Source organism: Panthera onca, chromosome F2 (genome assembly GCF_046562875.1).
Source record: "Panthera onca isolate mPanOnc1 chromosome F2, mPanOnc1 haplotype 2, whole genome shotgun sequence".
Taxonomy (NCBI): domain Eukaryota; kingdom Metazoa; phylum Chordata; class Mammalia; order Carnivora; family Felidae; genus Panthera; species Panthera onca.
In genome coordinates this window covers 43933597-43955926 of record NC_138356.1, presented here as the reverse complement: position 1 = coordinate 43955926, position 22330 = coordinate 43933597, and the positions used below count along the sequence as shown (strand labels likewise).

General features: G+C 46.5%; 2 protein-coding genes across 4 annotated transcripts in view; one reads left to right on the top strand and one right to left on the bottom strand.

Annotated features, from left to right (window-relative positions):
* Window positions 1-22330, bottom strand: part of CPQ (carboxypeptidase Q) — a 548491-nt gene that overhangs the window by 2290 nt on the left and 523871 nt on the right. The gene's annotated exons all lie outside the window — the stretch shown is intronic.
* Window positions 1-22330, top strand: part of TSPYL5 (TSPY like 5) — a 42066-nt gene that overhangs the window by 17643 nt on the left and 2093 nt on the right. The window contains exon 2 of one of the 3 annotated variants that reach the window (XM_060610985.3): window positions 18446-20390. The exons of the other annotated variants lie outside the window; for them this stretch is intronic. The gene's annotated coding sequence lies outside the window, so the exon portion shown is untranslated. Of the gene's footprint in view, window positions 1-18445; window positions 20391-22330 lie in introns of those variants that run through there. 3 annotated transcript variants of the gene reach the window in all.

The window sequence follows — 22330 nt, the reverse complement described above, 5'->3', positions numbered from 1 at the left end:
ATTAGGTGGTGGTAGGTGAATGTCTAGATTATTTTGCCCAGGAGTTGGCGGAGTTAGGCCCGGGAGCCAAGTGAGGGAGACACTTCCTCCTTTAGCAATCAGGAGGAGAGTGGAGGAGATGCTCAGTCTTGGGCCAGAGTGAGAAGCAGGAAGCAGGCAAGCTTTGTTCTGAGGATGAGGGTTTAGGGTAGAGGGAGCAGAGACCACCCAGAAAGGGGAGGCTTTCCTGTCCCAAGGCAGGGGACTCAGGAGGCTGCATGGATATCTCGGACCTTCCAACGCCTGTTTCTTTCATCTGTGCTTGAACTTCACTCTGTACTTGAGCCAGCTGTATGAGGACAGGCGTGGGAAGACAGGGCGATGAAGTGATAGAGAGGATGTGGGGCCAGCGAGGGAAGCCCGGGCCTCAGGATTGGCCTTCAGCAGAGCAAGCTCTTCCTCCTTATGCTGGGGAGGTGGTTGCTAGGTGTGGATTGGAGAACAATTAACCTTATCACAGGAGGAGCCCTGGAGGTCCCTGTAGCCCTCTGGGGAGGGGTGGGGGGGGGGGCAGATGCTCAGCCTGCCTGCAGCTAGGGAAGGGTTTGTGTCCTGTTTTCCTGCCCTGCATGAGGGCCAATGTGAGGTCACCCCCCACCCTCCGCCTCTGCCCATACACACGGTTCTAAATCTTGAGGCGCGCCAGGTTCCAGCCCAGCCTAAAGGAACTATTTCTTCTCTTGAGCTGTATTCTGATCTCCATAGCACAGAAGAAAAAAAGTCCAAAATAAAATGTAAACCTATTTTCAACAATTAGGGGTTTTGTTTTGGTTATTTTTGGAAGGGTATGTACTGGGGGGGAAGGTGGGAAGGAGGAATTCTTTCTTCATCCCTGCAGAATCTAAATCAATGAAAATTAAAAACTGGCTCCCAAGATGACACTGAAAAGTCTTAGCCCAGGATAAACTCTGAAAGCTACATTTTCAGCCCGAAAAATGAGGACTTTCTAACGGAAATGTTGGCAGCTCCGAGCTCTGCAGCCTGGCCCTGGGCAGTCTTGGGACGGTGTTTATTTGAAGAGAGGACGCAGCCAGAGTGGCCCCTCTTGGAGACTGTGGTCCTGGCAGTTGCAGGGCCGTCCCTGTCTCCTGTGTGTGAGCCCCTGCGTCCCATGGAGCCCTCACTCTCAGCTCCACTGCTAGAGGGCTCTCACTGCAGATCGATCAGTCCTGGGCATCTGCCATGACCTCCCTTTGCCTTTGAAAGAAGGTGCTGCCGCTTTCCACCTGCCTCCTTTAGGGGGACTTTCTTTCTGCCTGCATCAGGAAGGCGTGCAGCTGTGGGCAGGAAGGGCCAGGGGCCCACTGGAGGTTGCAATGAAAGGTGAAGCCAGAGGATGCACCATGGGACCTGTCTGCTGGACCCCACGCCTCCTACGCCAGCCGCGGTCTTCTGCAGGCTGGAGTCTGGCTCAGCCCCTCAGTTGTGCGTGGATCTGGAGGGAAAGCCATGCTTGGCTGTGTGAGAGTGGCAGAGCGTGTGTGGGACGAGGCAGGGTGGTAGTGGGGAGTGGGGACGGGGACAGGGACAGTAGGGGTACTGCCTGGGAGCACTGGCTTTGCAACTAGACAGAAGTGGATTTGAACCTTGGTGCCAAGACTTACTGGCTGTGTGACAGCAGCCTGACTTCTCTGAGGTCCAGTTTCTTGATGTTTAATACAGCGATAATAATGTTTACGGTAGATAAAGTCTCAGGACCCCCCCCCCCCAAAAAAAAAATCACACACAGTGATTTTGAAATTGATGCCTTAGACCCAGACCATAGGCCATGGTTTGTGAAAATCTAAGTCCTCCTCCAGAAGCCGGCTTATTATGATCTGTGGACTCCTCTGCCCCAGCTTCGGGCCAGGACCACAGCCTCTTTGCCTCTGTATCAGCCCACACTTAAAACGCAGGGGCTTTCAGCACTTCCCACAAAAATCCACTCTTAGCAAGCACTCTGCAAGTCTGGTATACTTTATAGTTGATCTGGGACACTGAACAGGCAGCTTCTGGTCTTCTTTCTAGTTCTTTCTCTTCACGTCTCCACTCTTGTCCTCCAAGATTGCCCAGAGTTCGAAATTCTTCTCCCTCTATTTTCAGACTTGTCTGTGCCCACTCCCTGCTCCCCATATTGCAAACCCAAACTTTAAGATTATTCAACAGATTTCGCCAGATCTCAATGTCTTTGAAAGCAGTGGAGTAGCAAATAACAAATCTACCCTGAGAGACTGCCTATTTCATAGCACTTTCATGAGTTCTCAATAAGGTGAGGTAAAACTACTACCACAGTGACTAGCACTTAGTTATCTTTATCTGTACCTTTTTGGGAGAAAGTTGGGGGTGAGCGTATCTGAGAATCCAAGAAAGGATCCTCACACATTGGTGAAAAAAGAGCAAATGTTGAGGTCCATATATCCTGCTTTGTTTTCACAGAGATTTCCCCTTCTTCATCTCCTTCTCCGTCTTCTCCTTCTCCTCCTTCTCCTCCTTCTCCTTCTTCTTCTTTCTTCTTCTTCTTTTTAATGTTTATTTATTTATTTTGAGTGAGACGGGGACAGCACAAAGACAGAGGGAGAGAGAGAGAGAATCCCAAGCAGGCTCCACACTGCTAGTGCAGAGCCTGATGTGGGGGTTGAACCCAAGAGTCAGATGTGCAACCGACTGAGCCACCCAGGTGTCCCTGTTTTCACAGGTATTTCTATGTCTCATTGACACTCAAGGAACTCTGTGGGGAGGCAGGACAGCCTTTACCACACCTTTACACAGAAAGACAGAGTGACTTCCCCAGATTCACTAACTGGGAAGTGACCCTTGTAGAACTGAAACCCCACAGGGGTTGGGACTGCTGGTGTTGCCCCAATATCTCTTTTCCTTGTTTGCCAAAATTGCCCCTTCAGTCGTTAGCTATAGAATGTGGTCCCAGAAGAAAAGCACCACTTCCCTACATCCCTTGCAGATAGATGTGATCGTGTGACGCAAGTTGTTCCTCGGGACCCAGAAACCTTCCTTAAAGTCAGTCAGTGCCTCCTCTTTACCCCCTTTGTCCTTACCCCTTCCTCCATCCTGCCTTCTGTCACATGGATGTGGCCTGTGTCCCAGGGATGATGGAGCCGTGAGCTGGAAGGAGCCTGGGCTCCCCAAGAGCCTGTGGAGTCCCCATACTACCGGTCCTGGACTGGTTTCCTCAGCATTTTTATGTGTGAAAAGACGCTGTTTAAGCCACCGGTACTTTGGGTCCCTGTTTCTCACAGCTGAACCCTCTCCTGTCTGAGGCAGTGGATTTCCCGGCTCCAGGCACAGCACTGGGCCATGGGTTTCCTGGGAAGATGGTGGGAGGGGTGGGGGGCAGTGTGCGCTGGTGAGAGGATGCCGAAGCAAGGACTCCAAGCATTCTGGGAAGCATTCTGACTGTGCTGTGCTCTGCCCTTTGCCTGGCTTCCAGAGTTTGTGAGGAAGTTTATGAGGAAGCAGACAGCCTGTCATCTCCAGGAAGCGCCGGCTCCTGGGCCAGAGTGTGAGGTTTGTCTTGAGTGCCCCCCCTGTCCGCCATCTCTTCTGGCCCTCTTTCCCCCGCCTCCGCACACTGTGGTGCTGGTCTGGCAACCCCCCCCCCCCCCCCCCCCCCCCCACGCAGCTCCCTGTCTCCTTGCTTCTATCAAAACCTGCTCTCGGGAAAGGGTCTCCATGCCTGTCATTCCCACAGTGGTCAGAACCACAGCCTGTGAACCCTATGAAAGAGATGTCACGCTTCTGCGGGATACAGAGGTATTCCAGGACAACTTTCCTGCTGTGTCTACACCACTTACCATACAGAGAGTGAATCACACACCCTGCAGTGACATGGGCCTCCTGCCCAGAGGGGTAGAGATTACAAGGCAGTAGGACTCGGTGCAGGGAGCCTGGGCTTTGGCGGTCCTGAGTTTTCAGGTTCTGGATGTTGGGGGCCAAGAAGCCTCAGGTTCTTTGCAGCAGGTGGAGTTTCTGGAAGCAGACATGGAGATGGAGTTTGGGCTCCAAAATGTTTATTGGGGATCAACACGTGTGGCATGGAAGGGGAGGGAATAGAATTGGCCAGGGGAGAAGGTGATCTGCACCCCTTCCCTGGGGAGTTTGGAGGAAATGCAGTATACGCAGCCGGTCAGAGCTGTCCTTTCATGGGTTGAAGGGCCTGGACCTTTGTGTCCCTGCCACTATCAGCTGCACGTGGGTTGCCCGGAAAGGAAAGAGCATGCCCTTGGGTGAAGCAACCCTCTACAGCAAGGCACACCCGGAAGGGGCTGGCAGCTGGAGGCAACAAGTCCATCCCAGAGCAGGGTCTGGGCAGTCATCTCCTGCTCCACCGCATTCTCCGAGATGGAGATGATGAGTACCAACCTCGCAGGGGTTAAGTTAGATAACGTGCGTGCAGATCCTTTGTAAACTGACAGAGGCTATCTCTATGGGCATGAGGGTAAGTCGTCAGGTTGACCTGGCCCTTTAGGATGGACTCCCTGGGCAGTTCAGGACTGGGAAATCCAGAGCCCTCCAAGTTGAACGCTGTGAAGCCCATCCTTTCATTGAGGGTCCGCTGCTCCTGCACTCAGCTGTTCCACATTAAGTGGCAGTTTGGGTTCAGAGATGAAGAAAGTGGAGTTTCATTCCACGTGGTGATCTCTGAATATATTTAAGGCTTGCTCCTCCCCCGTTCTAAAGCCATGCATAAAAAGGCCCAACTTTTCTGAGTCTGAGTCTGAGGCAGTCAGGGTCTAAGAGACATTTCAGGCCCGAGTCTACCAGAGTTGGGGTCCAAGATTAGAAGGAAGCCTGTGGAGGATGGTCTCGGTGTGACCTTCAAGGAACCCAGTGCTGGCTCGCTCACATAGTCCCCTCCCACATTGGCTCTGGGCCCGGCCCTGGGGCTTGTTTTGGCAAATGGGACATCAGCAGATGTAAAGCGGGCAAGAGGCTGGGTAACTGCTTGAGCCCCAGGAGTTGCTGAGGTTTGGACTGTACTCCTTGAGGAAGAAAGCCCAGTTGGAAGGAGAGGCCCCGCCCTCCCAGGTAGCCCTCCTGCTGAGCAGAGCCCAGGTGAAGCCAGCGGAGCCCCCCCAGCTGTCCCACAGAATCATGAGAAATCATAAATTGCTATTTTTATACATTTTTCGAATTGACGTTAAAGGCACTGAACATAAAATTAACCATTTTAAAGCGAACAATTCCGTGACATTTAGTGTATTCACAATGTTGTGCAACTGCCACCCCTTTCTAGTTCCGATTTTCATCACCCCCAAAAGCAAACCCTGTACCATTAAGCAGGTCGTCGCCCCCCACCCTCACCCCCGCTGTGCCTCTAGCTCCTGGCAACCACCAATCTGCTTTATGTCTCTATGGAGACAGACCTTTTGTGGCTGGCTTCTTTCATTATCATAATGCATTCATCTGTGGTGTGGCAGGTATCAGTTCTTCATTTCATTTTGTACTCAAACTGTTGTAAGTGAATGTTCACAGCAGCACTATTCGCAATAGACCAAAGGTGAAAACAGCCCAAATGTCTATCAGCAAATGAATGGATAAATAAAGTGCGGTGTATACATACAACAGAATAGAATTCAGCCAGTTACTGTTATTTTAAGCCTTTAGGTTTGGGGATAGTAATAGATAACTGATAGAATTTTTAAGGTGATCGGGGTAATGACAAGAGCCATCAGTTCTTACTAGGCTCTAGTGCCTTGCACTATGTGAAGCAATTTGCATGCATTATGCCCTGATTTTCACGGGGACCCTTGGCTCAGGTACTACTATCGACCCCATTTCACAAATGGGAAACCACCAATGGGAAACTAACCCCCTGGGAAAACTGAGAGTTGAAATAATTTGCCCAGTTTAACCCAGATGATTTGATTCCAGAGCTCATGTTTTATCCACTCATTGTACACAATCCAGCCCTAAACCATAGGCCTCCTCTGCTAGAGGGAAGGGCATGAGCCCCCAACAGACTGTGGCTTTGCTAGGAGAGTAGTACCACTCTCTGTTTTCTATACAGTTCCTAAGGAATATCACTGGGAGAAATGATCGACAGAAATTAAAGCAGATAGTGTTGCGGCGCCTGGGTGGCTCAGTCGGTTAAGCGTCCGACTTCGGCTCAGGTCATGATCTCGTGGTCTGTGAGTTCGAGCCCTGCGTCGGGCTCTGTGCTGACAGCTCAGAGCCTGGAGCCTGTTTCAGATTCTGTGTCTCCCTCTCTCTGACCCTCCCCCGTTCATGCTCTGTCTCTGTCTCAAAAATGAATAAACGTTAAAAAAAATTTTTAAAAAAATAAAGCAGATAGTGTTTAAAATCTGTACAATGTAAAATTCTGATCTGTGGAGCCTGATTTAGGAACAATTGAACTTTGTAGAAAAATGTCTATACAGTCAATGTTCCGGGGCAGAAGTTAACAATCTTCGTATTTGATATAAACAAAGCACACTGGTCAATAGTCAAAGTTGTATTGTACAATTTGCATGGGAAAGAATTAAACCCAGTGAAAATAACTTCCATGAAATACAATACCAATAAAAGTGGAAAGAATTGTAAAGGATTTAACTGGGCTGTTTAAAAAGATTGATCAAGAAATTAAAGGAATTAATGGAATTTGTTTAAAAAACTACTTTCAGTACAAAAATGTATCCGTGATGATATAACTGTGGCTTAAATGGTAGTGCTCTTAGGAGTCGAAATATCCTCTGGACAGAACACTTTTCTGAGTCAAAACATCTTATTATCATTCTATTTTTGAGTATAGTTGGCACACAATGTTAAAACATTTTTTACCTTTCTTAGTGGTTCTTTGAAGAGTGTAAAATGCTGTCAAGGTGTGAACATAGGTCACTCTGGAATGCCAAGACAGATTTCTAGGGCCCTTTGGAAAATAAGTGCATTGGGATTTATTCAGGCCCCCAGAAAGAAAAGAAAAAGCCGCAACTCTCTGTGGTGTGGTCATCTCAGGTAATCATGGAACCTAGCACCGCAGAAATATGAATCCAACAGCAATTCCCACCTAGTAGCCACAATCTAGGAGCAGGAGTTACTTGGGTTCACTAGAAAGAGATTTGGGGCTGGCTGGGGTAATGTGGGGATGTGGGGAAGACGTATAGGAGTTCCTATATCTAGGCCTACAAGCTTTTCAGGTTTTGTGAAAATTTTTATCAGCTGTAGATTACAAGTAATCTTGCAGCCATTCAGAGGGTATTGGTGGGAATTTGAGTAAAAAGTCTTCATCCTCCTGAAAGTTAAAATTATTAAATGAAGAAATGTATGCACAATATAACATTAGGTCATCTAATAATGGGTTACGCATAGTATAGTTCTCATATAGTTATAATAAGTAGGATGTTTGGATCATAAACATAATTCATTCTTCACACATTCAAATTTATGAAAATTAAACACCCTTTCAAAAATGTATAGCAAAATGATATATTATAAATAACAATATTATATATGTAGACAATATATGTGACTCACTTTCTCCCCCTCTCTCTTTATCTATCTGTCCTTGAAAGCTGTGGGTATGTTTTAATATATTTCATGTGATGTAGGGGTAGCCTAGGGCTTACAAAGGTCTTCATACACATGAGAGGGGTGGGGCATGACTTGAAGGTGAGGTAAGGGTTGTTAGCCTGTTAACAAAGTTGAGTGCGGTTTGGAGCCAGTGACCTTCTAAATTAGGCCAAGAGCTCGATTTTTCTTGACGCTGCTGTGGCCTAGGAAACAAGAATTGTATACAGTATTATTAGAATCTGAGCAGAAAAAATACTGAGTACACAGGTAACAAATAGATCTAGGTTTTAAGACTAAAAATGCAGGTTGTGGGTCAGTGATTTACTAGGTGCCAAGTGGGGTTAAAAATAAAACCCCCAAAGCACTGCCTGGGGCCGTGATGTGAATGGAACCCTTTAGAGTTATACAATATGGCAGCCCTGACACATCCCTTGGATTCACAGAAACATGGAGAGCAGGTTTGAACCATAGAGATTGTTCATCCTGCATTCCATTCAATGGGATCCTAGTCAAGAGATAATGGATGAGTAGTCATCACAAGGAAAAAGAGAAAGATGTTCTTTGGAGCGAGGAAAGCCCCAGGCTGAGTCCTAAATAACCCACCACCTGTAATTCCTTCCTTGCAGGACTGGGGTCTAGAGCCTTGGGGATGACATAGCTCTCGCTCTCTCTCTCTCTTTGTTTCTAGAGAAGCTGAACAGGTCTGGGCAGCTGGCCATAGGCTAAGCAGACAGATTGAAGTGCAGGGATCACTAATTTGTTAGGAATCCCTGAAGTCCCTACTGTCATTGGCCATTACTTATGTCCTAGAATCTTTCTTTACAGGGGACCTCTCATTCACGAACACATCCATAACCTTAATGCCTTTGTTTTTTAAGGGGAGACAGCATAAGTCAAGGGCTATTGCAGTAGATCCTTGCTCTGTGAGCACCACACATCATCACCGTTCATCCTGCCAAATGCCGGCAGGGTGGCCTCCGTGGAGAAAACAATTAATGAGTGCAACCTTACTTTTGGAGAGAACTTGAAAGCTCTCCTGATTCCCAGCCTTAGTGCCGATTCCTTGACACAGGAATCTCTCCTTTTGATGCTTTAGAAATCAAGTGGATAATGGAAACACTTTCTGGTGGATGTTGAGAAATGGATCCTTCACAAACACTGCCTATCCCAGGTTGAAGGGAAGCTTGGATGCAGTGCATTTGGCCAGTATGTTCTTACAAGTAATCTTGCAGCCATTCATAGAACATTGATGGGAATTTGAATAAAACGTCTTCATCATCTTTATTTTTGGACGAGGTGACCATTCCTGCTCAATCTAACCTTTCCCACCCTTCTGTCTCTGTTCCTCCTGATTTAGAAACCTACAATATCAGGTCTGGTAAGAACATAAAATTGACTTATCTTACCCCTTATTTATTTTTCCCCTGGGAGAATAAGGCCCAGAAGGATGAACAAAATCGCCAATAGTTGTTCAGCTTAGCATCAAGCTGTAGCAAAGCTGGGTCCCTTGAAGGCAGGGCCATTCCCAAAAGGGCTTAGGATTTGTGTCCCTTATTTTTCACCTAATGGAACTGGACGAAGACCCTTTGATGACACACCCCGATGAACCCCAGACTCCTATGTGGAAATGCGGGAATGAGCTCTATACTATCCTCATGGATACAGACTGACTAGGACCAAGCTCCAGCAGACACATACGCCTTGCTTTGTGGACCAAACATGATGCTGAAATTTGTATATAACAATTTTGGGGTTAACAACTACATTTTATGAGCACAAAGACAGCTGGCAGGTTTAAGGAAATATAAAGGGATCCCTTTGTAAAGTAAGTTAGTGTCTCTTTCCTTTTTTTTTTTTTTAAGTTAGTGTTTCTTAACTTGCCTTTATGATACATCTAGATTTTCACAGTGCATAAGAATCCCTGCATTAATATTGTCGGAGATCTGAATCAAGTAACCTCTCTGTGTCTTTGTTTTTCCACCAGTAACATAATACTGATGTTCCTCAGCACCCCTGACAGGACAACTTTTAACTTGCTAGGGTCTCAGGGAGATATTGGTCATATTGCCGAGTCCCAATATTGCCAGCAGTTTCCATTCTGCCCACAGCCTTGTGCTGAGGCTGACTGGAATGCTCCTATTGTGAAGCAGTAAGGCTGGATTAGAGTGTGTGAGAGGGCCTGGCTAGTAATTCTCATGTTAGAGAAACTACTCAAGTTAAAAGAAGCCCAAACAGAGGATGTGACAATCCAATTCAACTCAATTTGTGTAGCGAGCACCTAGTGTATACCAGGGCTATACTGTGCTCAGGGAATGGAGAACTCAGTGGCCAGTCCTTGCCCTCACGTGGTGGGGATGGGGGAGCAAGGGCTCCTCAGGGAGGGCCCCTGTTAGAGCCCCGCCTGGAGCCCATAAAGAGGAACTCTCCACCTTCTGACTCAGTTTGGTCCATTGAGGGCAGAACCATTTTCCACCAATGTATTTTTGTTGCGTTGAGGCGGTCCCAGCAGAGTTAGTCAAACATACCTGGAAGAGTGGGGAGGAAAGAGACACAGAGAAGAGAGGGGTGGGGAGTCACAGTGACTTGAAGCTGGAATTTTGTCACACTGACATCAACATCCTTCCTTGAGGAGTTCTGATCAAACTTTCACTTTGCAGAGAAACTTCTCCCCAGCTTTCCTCCAGCACTTGAAGCTGCAAGTTCTGAAGGTGAGCTCGGGCCCTCACACCCCTCCCTCGGACTCCCACAATGCCAGTAACCATGATGAATCCCACCTGGCCATGGCAACAGTCTAAGTTTTTAGAAAAGCCAATCTGGAACACTCACCATGCTTAATAAGGAGCACTGACAGATAAGCAGCCTTCAGGATGCCATTTCCAAAAATCCATCTCTAACGAGGCATAGCTAACAAAATGTGTATGGTGATTATTTATTCCAGCAGCCTGTCCCAAGGTGCTGGAATCAGTTGCATGTGAAATTTGCTTTGACAAACCATCCCTGATTTTGTAAGCCTTCCACTGGGCTCCAGACCGAGGAGCTTCCACTATTGACTGAAGCTTCTGGTAAACTCTTCCTGCAAATGGCAGAATATAGATTGAAGCCATTGTCAGGTCATCAGTCACACACCATTTCCTGGGACTGAGATCAGAGAAACAAAGCATTGAAAAGTGAGAAGTCTAGGGGCTGGGAGATACAGGGCCAATTACTGTTGCTTCGCTAGGAAGAAGCCAGTTGCTGCTTCTATGGGAGACCAAGAAAGGGTGATATGTGGGGAGGTGTAGAAATCCAGGAGGTAGTGGGTGTGATTCGAGGGTTTCAGAGAACCCTGTCAGATCAGGGCTTTATCTCCCAGCACGTGACCCGGTTTCCCCAGTTTCAAAATGTAGGAAATCATACCTGCCCTGGAAATTCTGAAATCTCAGGCTGCTTGCAATTTATCTGACTTTATCTGTTGTGTTTAGAAAACCACATGTTGGTTGGGACTTAATGGGTTCAGGTTCATAGCATGTCAAAAAATCTGACACAAAATGCATGGCACAAAAATGTGTCAACATTTTTCCAGGAAAGAGGGCCTGGGGCAAGTGGGTAGTTCACATTAATTCAGGATAGTAAATTTTTTCTTAAAAGATCTCATAACTATCATATAATCTGTATGTGTTAGGATTAGGGCCAGCTGCTAGAAACAGACAACAGAAATGAAAGTGACTTCAGTAACATAGAAGTTTATTTTCTTTCATATAAAATAAGTCCGGATACCTAGAATAAGTTCAGAGCTCCACTATAGGCCTCCAGCTCCATGGCCCAAGATGGCTTCTGGAGCACCAGCCATCATGTCTGTGTTCTAAGTAGGAGAAGAAGGAAGGGGGAAGGGAAAAAAGAATGCTTCCTGATGGGATCCATTTTATTTAAAGGAGCCCCACACAATGACTTCATTTACTTCTATTGGCCATCCTTAGTTGCGAGGGGAATTGAACGATCTATTATGTTAGCTGGGCACATTGCTGCTTAGAATATATTGGACAGGCAACAGGTAGGCTCTGAAGCTTAGGTGAAAAGAATATTGCCTTATCACCTAGGCATAACCACATTTGAATGCTGGCTCCATTGCCTTTTAGCTGTGTGACAATGAGTAATTCATTTTGATTTTCTGGATCTGTTTCTTTAGCCGTACAAATGAAGATACTAATCCTACCAGATGGGTCTGTTATAAGAAGTGGATGAGACAGATCATGTAAAGTGCTCAGCACCGTGCCTGACATTTGAACAGTAGGAGTTCGATAAATGTTAGTGCCCTTTCTCTTTCTTGTACGTTGAATGTAACATTTACCTGCATAGAGGCTTTGACCACCAGCTCCTCGGCTTGGGCCCATAGAGCAGATTCCCTGGCAGAATGCCTAAGAGGGTGGCAATCGTATTTTTATTATGAGAACCATGGTGGCAACAGCAACAGTAAGAGTGGGCGTGCATCCCTAGCCTTCTCTGCACCAGGCACTGGGCCAGATGTTTTACAAAAATCATATCGTGTAACCCCCACTGTGTCAGACCCCCTTTTGTCCTCTGCCGAGATCTTTGGGTCTCTTACCAGAGCGATACTGCCCGCGGTTTGCACCTGGGACTCTCATCAGACGTTGTCTGAGGGCTCCTGGGGACACTTCGCTCACAGTGCAGAGTGCCCAAGTGCCTACAATTTACCTTCCTTCGTGACCCTCAGCCCCTGGGCGACCAGTGCAGGTACGTGAAAGCCCAGCTTCCTTGTGAGCAGGACAAACTGATGTACAACATCCTCCCAAGTGCCTGGGAGGATCAGGCTGGGAAACCATCTCTGGCTTCGACTTTCCTCTGTCCCTGTCTGCTTCTACTCTCTTAAGTGGGAACGTGTCCTAAATAAGTCACCTGTACATGAAGCCTCCTCTCAGTTTCCGCTTCTGGGGAGTCTGACTGAAGATCCACCCCAAACCCCGTGAGGCAGACGTATTAGTGAACCCTTTCCCATTTTACAGAAGGGAAAATCGATGTTTAGACGGGTCAAGGAATTTGCCTGAGGTCGCACAACCAGTAAGGTGGTAGAATTGTGATTTGAACCCAGGTCTTCCCAGCAGCACCCTGACATCTTACCTTCCAGCTGCATATCTTCTCCGCACGGTGACCCAGAACCTGCAGGGACAGAGTACCAAGGATTCGGGCACGTTGAATGCCTCAGCCAACTTGCTGGTAAGGTGGGGGGTTATTTCCAAAGGATTTTGATGACAACAGCTAAGTTAAATTCTCGGTGAAGGGTCATCGAGGGTGTCCTGAAACCCCGACTCTTCCGATTGAGGTTTGACCCTCTTCAGCTAGGGGAGGGAGCAGTGGAGCTCCTGGAGAGGACGCGGTTTGCATCCTCCTGGCCAGCCAGAGTAGCCGCATCCAGCCTGGCCGCCTGCGGGGTGCAGAGGCCATGGCATTCGTGCCTCTCAGCCAGTCCTTGTCACATCCTCTCTCAGGGAAAATAGCTTGGCATGCTAGCATCAACTCTGACCAGAAAATTGGGCTCACTTCTCACTGTATTGTTTCCAAGCCATTTTGGCTTTATCGCTGAAAGAGCGACACCCTGAGCCTTCCCATTTCCAAAGGGCTTACAAAGTCATTCCTCTCTCTCCCTTTGGCTGAAAAAGCCTGACCACACCATTTCTACTGAGGGAGACTGGGAAATAATTAAATTAGCAATAATAACTCAATAATTATAAAAAGTCCTCCTTAGCCGAGAATGGTTGGTGAAAGGGGGCCAAACATACAAACAAAACCACACACACAACAAAATCCCGGTTTGTGATTTTGCCTAGAAAATTAAATTTGTTATAAAAGCTTTTATAAAAGTAAGTTAGACTCTAATAATACCCATTATCAGCTAACTCTTAAAGAATAAATAAAACAAACTCTTTCCATGGGAAAATTTCCCAACAAAATGAACCTGATGGCTAATACTAAATTCTTCACACCTAACTTTTGTAGCACGCTCCCCAGAAGAGTAATTTTTACAAAATACTTGAGTGTTTTATCATTTTCTCCAAGGGCCGCTGTAAAATCTTTCCCATTTAAGTTGTTTCCTTTGAAGCAACACTGACTTTGTTCTTCTCTCTTAATTTGGGAATTGGTTACCTCTGCCTTAACTTCTTGGTCAGTGCTTTGCTGACTGAATCGAGCATTCTCCAACATCACTTTCACTGACCTCATGAAATCCCTCACTTTCCGCAGGATTTGCAATTTTATTGTGCCATCCATTTGCATTGTGTTTGCAAATATGGTCAGATATTGTAGAGGTCAGGCCATCAGGAAGGGGCAGGCTTCCATTTTTGGCAGGAAAGCATATTAATTAATTGTAAGGAGGTCTAGGGTGGAGCCCAATATCATACGTACTCTACTTGAGCAGTGGATATTTTGGTGCTATGAAACCTTTGCTTTCTGGTACCAGTCCATAGTTTGGGCACTCATATATGAATATTCCAGTAACAGGGCCCTCCCTCTGTATCTGTACAGTGTCTCAAAATTTATGAAGCACTTTAACATTTAATTTGACCTTCATAGCTGCCAGGTGAGGAACCATCATTTTCTGGATGACCTTTCTGAGAGTCATAAAGGTTAAGTGACTTGCCCAAGGTCCCATGGGGACTTGAGAGGCAGAGTCAGGGCTGGACCCCAGGGCTGTATTTTTTGGTGCTTTTTTCTGGAAGTTCTTCATCTAAGCACCGAGCGGAACAACCGTAGACCCTGAATGGAGGCCTAGAATACACAGACCCCTGAATGGGCCCCCTAATTCTGTCTTGGTGCATTCTGCTTAGCCAGGAGGCCTGTGGGAGGCAGAATCTGATGCACGCTACTCCCAGACCTAGCTCCGTATCAAGGTTAAAAAGCCCCATTAGCGAAGCTCATTTCTAAGCTTCGCCAAAACCAAAGTGAGCTCCTCTGCTTGCAGAAGAGTCGCCCTGGGCATGAAACTCTCTCTCTGGTCCAGAACTGCCATTTGGCTCACCTTGGCAACATCATCTCAATTAGGGTCAACAACCCTCTTAATTATGCACGATTCCTTAAGCAACAAGGTAATGCTTCATTCATCAGAATTTTATCTCCTAGTTATACCACTAAGAGTCCCTTTGGTCTACTCCACTCAAATTATCAACAAGAATAAATCCGAGAGTTCAATATTACTGCAGGGCCATCCATTCATTAGGGCTCGTTTTATTAGTCTCCTGCCGTTTGGAGCTGCCAGGACGTGGGCAGTCTGCTGGCAGCGAAGGCTGAAATGTTACAATTAGCCACGCAGGCACGGTGGCCAGGTGGGCTCTGAGGCATGCCAGGGAGGGGCAGGGTGGCCCTCGGGAGTGTCCCGTCTCTTTTTCTCTAATCGCTTCTAGCAGGCAAAACACACTCCCTCCCATTTCATTCCAAGGATGCGAACCGGAGAGGTCAAGGACTCCCAAGAATCATCCAGTTTATTTCTCTTCCTCTAAATATTTCTTTAAAAAAATTTTTTTTTAGCATTTATTTATTTTTGAGAGACAGAGACAGAGCACCAGCAGGGGAGGGGCAGAAAAAGAGGGAGACACAGAATCCGAAGCAGGCTCCAGCCCTGAGCTGTCAGCACAGAGCCTGGCACAGGGCTCGAACCCATGAACGTGAGATCATGACCTGGGCTGAAGTTGGATGCTTCACCGACTGAGCCACCCAGGTGCCCCTGTTTCTCTTCCTCTAAAGCACTGGCTCCCACGTCCTGGCCTGGGACCCGGGAGGACAGAGGGGTTACTGCATCAGTTTGGACAGCCGTGAGTGTGTCCAGCACTGTATGCACCACAAGTTTTTTAAATATTTCCAGATGCCTCTAGGATGAATATAATAAACATTCATTTAAGAGCTATGGGATTTACAGTAGTTGCATCAACAGCCATTTGGGGGCATCTTCTCAGCCTCCAATGACTCTTTTTTTTTTTTTTTTTCTGAGAACTATGTTCCTTCTCCCAGTAGAAACTGGCTCCTGGCCCGTGTTTATATCACCTGAGCCCTCTTCTTCCCCGTCACGGCTAACTGGACTTGATGCCAGTGGCTTGACTATGCTTACCGGACCAGAGTCCCCCTTTTAGAACTTGGAACTGGGATTCATAGATAGCCTTTGGGTTCAGGTGACTGGCTGGGGGTGATGTGTACCTGGTTGCTGTGGGACGACAGCGCCTTCCTGGGTTAGGTGTGGAAAGCGGGCATGGGTGCAGGGCGGGGCGGGGGGGGGGGGCGGTGGGTGGGTGGTGCGAACAGAGAGAAGCAGGAATCCAGGCAGCCACAGTAGGGTCCTGGCCACTGTCCAGCTCCAGCTGTTTTCCTCCCAGAGGTGTGGCTATCCTGGCAATCCTTCCAGGACATTAAAGCTGATTAAGGTGACTTCAACCACAGAAACTATGACAAAATAGTGACTGCTAGATAATCTATGGATACTAAATATATAGATACTAAATAAAACTTCCGATGTGGGAATTTTTACCTATTTTTATTTTTACCTATTATAAAGTTTCCTTAATTTCTTTTTCCTTAAATAATTTTTTAAGTTTATTTATTTCTTTTGAGAGAGCCAGAGAAACAGAGAGAGGGAGAGAAAGAATCCTAAGTGGGCTCTGCAGGGTCAGCAGGGAGCCCAACACGGGGCTCGAACTCACGAAACTGTGAGATCAAGGGTCAGGTGCTTAGCTGACTGAGCCACTCAGGCGCCCCTCCTTAACATCTTAATAAGAATGTTTTAGAAAGATGATGTCCTCTGCTTTGCCTGAAAATGTTCTACAGACGGAGATGCATATCTTACAGGAGAACACCCATGCAAAGCGCTCAGCTTGGCATTCTCTGCAGAGTTCGTGCTCAACAAAGGTTAGCGACCGTTTTCTTCACCACCCAGAGACTTCTGACCAATCCTCACAATGCCCAGGTCCGAAAGCAACTTTCTCAAGTCTATTCTGCATTAAGAATGCATAGAACTTGAGCATATCCCCCTCACCTTAAAGATCTTTGCAGCCCCCGTGTAGTCCCCTGCTTGTAGGGTCAGGAAGATGATGTGCTGGGATGGACTGTGGGTGTGAGGTGGTCTCACAAGCATGATGTGGAGAACAAACTGAGTTAAAAATTCCCCGGCTCCCTCCCAGACCCACAACTAGAAGCTCCGGGGAGGAATGTGAGCGGCTGCATCCTTAACAACGCCCCCAGGTGATTCCCATCATCAGGGAAGTGTGGAAAACACTGATCTGTCGGGGTTATAAATCCGTCTCTAAGTGGACGAACCACAGGTCTGAGGAGATGTTTTAGGTCCAGAAAATCATATCATATTAAAACATATGGGTTAAAACATCTTGGGGTTTTTTTGTTTTTGTTTTTATTTGTGTGTGTGTGTGTGTGTGTTTTCCCACAATTACCCAGCATCCAACTGCCCACCTTCTTTCTCTCTAACAGGGCCGAGATTTTCATAGCATTTTCTTCTTCCCCACAAAGCCCCAGTACTTCTGGGAAGCTGACCCCATGCCCAGGTCCAGGGACCAATCAGTACATTCCATTTCCTGGTTCAAGTGTGGGCACATGACCCAAGGTGGCCTCATCAAGGGGAATTTCAGAATCGTTGCTTGGAAGGGATGGCATACTCTAAGGATGCAAGGCCTGGAACCACAGTGGCTATTTTGCCACCACGAGGGAGATAGCTTTCAGATGGCTCTGATCCCCTGGAAAGCAGAGTAGAAAACAGAGAAGAACTCAAGTCCTTACTGGCATTATTAAGGTGCCAAAGCTCAACTTATCTCTGCCCTCTCTGTTTGTGGGGCCAAAGATCCATCTGCTTCACTCTCCCAGTGCTTTGATCATGCTTCTAACGTCCTGCTCTCCTACTTGGTTGTTTGTGGGACTCCGTTCCTAGACTCTGCATCCTCTGTCAGAGGATCTTTATTGTTTTCGTTACTTTGTTGGGCATTTGGAACTTGCAACAAAGAGTGCTACCAGATATACTTCACAAGAGCTTTGAAAAGCGGTTAAGTTTATTTCATGTGTTGACGCATATTGGTCAAGGCATGAAATGCTCAGGTGATCCCTAAGCAAGAGGGAGTGGATCTGAATTTCAGCAAGAGGGATTTACGTTACAGACAAGGAAAACTTTTCGTCTCATGAACGTTGTGAGGTATTTAAAGGGATCGTCCAGGGAGGTTTTAAGACTTTCCTATTTTGCAGATTAAGAACAAAAAAAGCGAGTTTTGTAGGATAACTTCAGCGTTGTCCTGCAGAGCAGTGGAGGGACAGATCAATTATCCTCACTTAGGATCTCTTCTCCGTGATTTCATAAAGCCGTCCAAACTTTGTTCTGGACGAGTTTCCTGATTTCGGTTATGAAATCCATCATCCCGCCTCTCCCGGAGCCGCTCAAATGACACTTCGCAAACATTCCCAGGGGCAGACCCGCCCAGATGCCTCTTTTGGGCTGCTGAGGGATGAAAGGGTTCGTTCTCTCCCTGGTTGTGACCGACCAGATGTGTCACTTGGCCAGCCAGGAATATTTTTATTGCAAGTATGCCGTTTCCATTGACGGCAATCCCAAAACTGTTAAGACAAAAACAGAAGAGAAGATCATATTCTGGTTTGTTTGATTTTCTGATGTGGACTTGATGAGACAGGCATTATTTCAGGGCCTTAAATCTCTCCCACTAAACCGTCCTACAGCGTCCAAAGCCCGCTCACTTATACAATGAATACAGCAGTGGTGCAGTGGAGGTGACTTTGCAAGGAAAGAGATTTCTTTTCTTCTTTTTTTGTTTTTTTCTCTTTTCTTTTCTTTTCTTTTCTTTTCTTTCCGTTTTTCTTTTCTTTCCTCTTTTCTTTTTTCTTTTCTTTCCTCTTTTCTTTTTTTTCTGTACAGGCTGCAACAAGGACCAGAGTGCTGTTAGCATGTTGGTGAGGCAGCCCCCAGGGCCTGGCCCAAGAACGTTCACTCATCTGTTATTGGTCGCTGACCACACTCGGCACAGGGCAGTCAGAGTTGAACCAGACACTGTCCCTGCCACCAACAAACTCGCGGCCTCGGAATGGAGTCCTCGAAACAGCCCATGAGGCCGTGAGAATGTGAACAGAGCACCAGGGGTGTGGCGAGGCCAGCCGAGGGTCTGCCAGGGCCAGGCTCCTGAGGCCAGCCTGCTTGGCTCTTAGCGGACACCATCAGCCAGAGAAGATGGAAAACAACTCTTGTGTGGGAGTTAAAGCTATGGCCTCGTAGGCCCGACTCTGCTGTTTTTTACCTTAAGCCAGTCACTAAATTTTCCTGAGGTTGTTGCCTTAACAGTCAAGCAGAGCTTATCAAGCTTCCCCACAGAGTGCGTGAAAGCGCTTTATAAACCAGGACGTGTGTCCGCAGTTGAGCCACCCAGAGAGGCTGGCAGGCAACAGAATCAAGACGTGTCACCATGAAGAGAATGTGGGCTGAGGGGACGCACGGAGTGAGGCGCTGAACTCAGGGAGAGATCAAGCGCGTCTCTATGACCCTGAGGGCCACTCTTCAGGGATATAGACTGTCGCGGATGTCTCTTTTCAGCTTAAGTTGGCAGAAAAGCGCAGGCTCTCCCGGATGCTGGGGTCAACCATCTCTGGGGATGGGAGTCAACAGTCAAAATTCCAATCCCACATCCCGGTCTAAAAGAAAAGACTCAATTCGTCTGCTTGGTGGTGATTTTTTCCACTCTCCGAAAGCTCAGTAATATTTGACAAACCAGGCTGCATCACCATGGAGACGTGAACCGGCTGGCGCTTTCTCGGGCGGCACCACATAGGTGTGGAGGATGCCTGACTCCGTGGGCCAATTTCAGACACCGTGAAGGCCTTCATTTCTTACTTCTTCCCTTCCTTGCTTGCTTCACATTTTCGCGGGAGGGGCCCTGCTCATTAGCATACACAATTCCTTTAATGAGGATAATATCTTTCATTCCCTAATTTGCTCTAATGGCTAAGATTCCCCTGTCCCGGGGGGGCGGGGGGGGGGGGGAGAAAAGGGTCACTTTTGCAGAGATCTAAATGCATGTGACATCTTTCGAGAAGGATTTTGGTGGCTGGAAGGGTGTGAGAAGAGGGCCCCAAAGTTCTCAGTGCTTGGAAACCCAGGGCAGGGCCCCTCCACCTCAGCCCCCCCCCAGAACAAGAAGGGAGCAGAATGGCTGCTGTGAACACGTTGGTCTCTTCATAGCTTTCCCCAGGGCTGGTGCCGTTAATGGTGCCTGAAATTTGTGGCAGCCACATGTCTTCGGTCAGAAGATTCCAGTGGTGGGGCTAGTATCTTGGTTTTCAAAATGGGGAAAAAATGTAAATTTTGGGGAATTCCTGGGTTTACTGATCATCATCACCTATATTCTAGAATAGATTATTTGGTAGAGATTTGTGAGCCCCTTTCAAAAGAAAGTCGTGCTCATGACTTACAAGCCAAGGCTCAGTTAGGAATTTATAGCCTGTAACTCATCTCCTTCTGGACAAATGCTGTGTGCAAGGGAAGCAGTGAACACACATTTGTTAAGTAAATGAAGGCAGATGTAAGGGGGTCTATAGTAATAAAAATATATCCTAATGGATAATTGGACATAAGAAAGAAAAAAATATTGGAGGAATAGAAAAAAATGTAGATTAAGAAGGAAGAGAAAACAAATAAATATTTTAGTCTCTAGACGATTGAAAGACTGTAAATGAGCCTGAGGTGTAGCTCCAAGGGCCCTGAAAACTAAAAGCATTAGAGTAATTGTTAGACATCTTATTCTTTCAATGTTTGGAAAAAAGTAGAAAGAAAGAAAGAAGGAAAGAAAGAAGGAGAGAAAGGAAGAAAGAAAAGCAAAGCAAAACGAAACATAGACTCACACCCAAATAGATGTTTTTAACTTTTTTCCCTGGCATTAAATTCTACATGACATTTATTGCATGAAAATTGTATTTTACAAAGAACCACAAGCAATGCAATATGTTTCAAAAGATATAGAAATGTTCTTCAAATAGACCCTCTAATAATGATTCTCTATAAAAGCTGAAGGCTTCACATTGAATCAGAACTCAGTTAAGATATTTTTGCAGGGAACTATTAAAATATAGACCAAATAAATTTGTTTAGAGACACTACAGAAAATCCATAAATAAAGTGTCCTTTCGTGCCATTCTCTCAAGTCTTCGATATAAAGATGGAGGTCTACATTATATAACACTAACAGATACCAGACATGTCCATATTCTGTGCCTGTGATGAGGGAGGGAGCTAAATCCTTTAGATACCAGACATGCGGAAGCAAATTGAATATCATGTTCAAAAATCTTAGGAATTTGATAAAAATTCTCACCCAGAGAGGCAATGTGGTATCGAAAATAAGAGCCCAGGATACAGTGCAGATAGATTGGGGTTTCAAAACTTGGCTCAAAATCACTATGTGACCACCTTGGCTGAGCTACTTAACTTTTCCTCAGCCTCAGGATTCTATTTGCCAAAATGTGGATAATATGCCTTACTTTGAAGATTGAGTGAAAATTAGATGACATAGTGCATTAGTTTCTATTAGTTTCAGCTGCAAGTAGCAAAAACCCACAAACAGCAATGGCTTAAATAAGATAGATATTTATTTCTTGCTTGTGTTCTAGACCAGGGACCGGGCTCCTTAGAGCTTGCTGCTCTACCACAAGTGCCTCCCGTTCCTCAGATAACCTCATAGTCCAAAATGGCTGCTGGAGCTCCAGCATCACTTTTGCATTCTAGCCAGCAGGCAGGAAGAAGAAAGAGAGTGGGGCACACCACTTCCTTTAAAAAAAACATTTTAATTTATATCTCTCTGGCCAGAATTTTATCACATGGCCTTACCTAAGGTCAAGGGAAACTGAGAAATACCATCTTTAGAATTTTTTTTTAATGTCTATTTATTTTTTGAGACAGAGAGAGACAGAGCATGAATAGGGGAAGGGCAGAGAGAGAGGGAGACACAGAATCTGAAGCAGGTGCAGGCTCCGAGCTGTCAGCACAGAGCCCAACACAGGGCTCGAACTCACGGACCGTGGGATCATGACCTGAGCCGGAGTTGGACGCTTAACCGACTGAGCCACCCAGGTGCCCTGATAAATGCCATATTAACTTAGGGCAGGCCGGTGTCAGATTTAACCTCCAAAATATAGGACACCCAACTGAATTTGCATTTGGGATAAATAATGACTACTTTTTTTTTAGCATGAGTGTGTCTTAGGCAATATCTGAGACATATGGTTTTAATAAGAAAATTTTCATTGTTTATCCAGAATTCAAATTTAACAGAGTTCTATATTTCATCTGGCACTCTAGCCCAGTTAAAAATCAAAGGTCTCATTACTGAGGTGGGGGTGAAGAATGACAGCTGGGAACAGCCAGCAGTCTCTGCCACAAGCATGTGTGAAAGTATGTTTCACAGAGTGGGTCTCCAGTAAATGTCTGTTCTCTCTCCTTTCCCTGTGAGGCAAGGCCAGAGGACAGTCTCAAGGGTGACTTCGAGTAGAGCCAAATTTGTTTCTGAGGCTGGTTTAAGCATGTGTACCTGGTTTCGACCTGAGAGATCTGTGCCCTATGCACGAGGGAGACAATTCTGGCCTGAAAATTAACAAAGCATCGTTCTTTTTAGTCACGAGAACTCTTGGTCTCATCTCTGCAGAAAGTCCATTTCTGAGCACATCTGTAAGTTGGTGGACCGACCGACTGAGGTGGCTGCGAGGAGGGAAGGAGAGGCCTGCGGGGGAGGGTGGGGCGGGGGAGGCATCGGTCCGTGGC